This window comes from Arachis ipaensis, chromosome B06, assembly GCF_000816755.2.
Source record: "Arachis ipaensis cultivar K30076 chromosome B06, Araip1.1, whole genome shotgun sequence".
In the NCBI taxonomy this organism is placed as follows: Eukaryota; Viridiplantae; Streptophyta; class Magnoliopsida; order Fabales; family Fabaceae; genus Arachis; species Arachis ipaensis.
Window position 1 is genome coordinate 1,799,713 of NC_029790.2, and position 293 is coordinate 1,800,005.

Here is a 293-nt window from a genome sequence, read left to right on the forward strand (position 1 = left end):
CATAATAAATAATATATAATTAATATATTTAATATAATAATTAAATTCATAAGAGAGAATATATTTAATAACCATTATATTTATAGCTATTATCTTTGATTTTCTTAAAATATACCTAATAAATAAATTAAAATAATTAAAATTCACGTAAGTACATAGCTATAAAAATAACATAATTTAAAAAACGTATACAAGCAATGTTCTTTTAAAAAATTGTGTGTGTTAAATAATTTTGATATTTTTCTATAAACGTATCCACCACCTTCTATTTTTTATTTTCTAATAATTAAACA

At 15.7% G+C, this 293-nt stretch overlaps 1 protein-coding gene across 3 annotated transcripts in view; it reads right to left on the reverse strand.

Moving 5' to 3' along the window:
- Positions 1–293, reverse strand: part of LOC107645210 (heat stress transcription factor A-6b) — a 26,871-nt gene that overhangs the window by 26,149 nt on the left and 429 nt on the right. The window lies entirely within an intron of this gene.